Genomic DNA, 901 nt, shown 5'->3' on the forward strand with positions numbered 1-901 from the left:
AAGCGACTGGGGGGAAGGAAAAAAAAACAGCAACGGCCGTCTCCAGGCTCTGGGAGCCAACTCTTGCGCATGCGGCCTTTTGTCTCTGCGGGAGGACAGCCGCCTGGGTTTCCTGCTCGGAGCGTGCGTCCTGCTTACAACCTGGGACTGGAAGACGCGAGCAGGCGGTCGAAAGCGCCGGGAGCGGGCAACGGCGCACGCGCACGCTTCCCAGCGGCGACTCTTCCCCCGCCTTCAGCCCCTCCCCTCGCCCCGCCTCTCCCGCGGGAGACGGCTTGGAGGAGCCCCGCCCCCTCTCCGCCCCCCTCCCTTTCTCCGTCGGTGAAGGTTCCCGATGGTTCTGGAAAGAGGAGGGGGGGCGCGGCTATATAAGGCGGGCGGCAGGCAGGGTGCCGCGCAGTGCAGTTGGCGAGGAGTCCGAGAGTGGAGTGGGGTTCCCTTGGCCTTCCCTGGTGCCGTGAGCGCTTAACCGAGCCGCCGCCAAGGTGAGGACCGACGCCCGGGTGGTCAGTGGCGACCGCGGGGCGGAGGCAGGCAGGCATACGGCGCTCCCCGCCTTGGACCCAAACTGGTCCGCTTCTCTGTGGAGAGTGGAGTTTGCTGGCCGCCTGAGCTAAGCCGCGAGGGGAGAGACGGTGGAGTCGGCGGGGAGGGGGTGGGTGGTCGTGGGTGCAGGCATACGGGGACCCTCGCCAAACCTGGACCCCCTTTTCGGGAAAATGGAGTGGGCCGCCTGAGATAAGCCGCGAGAGGCGACGGAGTCTTTATAAGAGGGGGGGGGTCGTCTCGTGCGCGCGTCCGTGAAGCAGCGCCGGCCGTTGGTTTATTCCTCCCCGGGGGGAGGCGAGAAGTACCATGAAAGAGCCAGGAAGAGGGGGCTTGAATGAGCGCGTGTGTCTGA

At 67.0% G+C, this 901-nt stretch overlaps 1 protein-coding gene across 1 annotated transcript in view; it reads left to right on the plus strand.

The window, feature by feature from the left end:
* The first annotated feature begins 357 nt into the window (after positions 1-357).
* HSP90AA1 (heat shock protein 90kDa alpha family class A member 1) overlaps positions 358-901 on the plus strand; it is an 8,149-nt gene continuing 7,605 nt past the window's right edge. The window contains exon 1 of the mRNA XM_015418604.1: positions 358-485. The gene's annotated coding sequence lies outside the window, so the exon portion shown is untranslated. The remainder of the gene's footprint in view (positions 486-901) is intronic.

This window comes from Gekko japonicus, unplaced genomic scaffold (genome assembly GCF_001447785.1).
Source record: "Gekko japonicus isolate JY-2015 unplaced genomic scaffold, Gekko_japonicus_V1.1 scaffold93, whole genome shotgun sequence".
NCBI classification, from domain to species: domain Eukaryota; kingdom Metazoa; phylum Chordata; class Lepidosauria; order Squamata; family Gekkonidae; genus Gekko; species Gekko japonicus.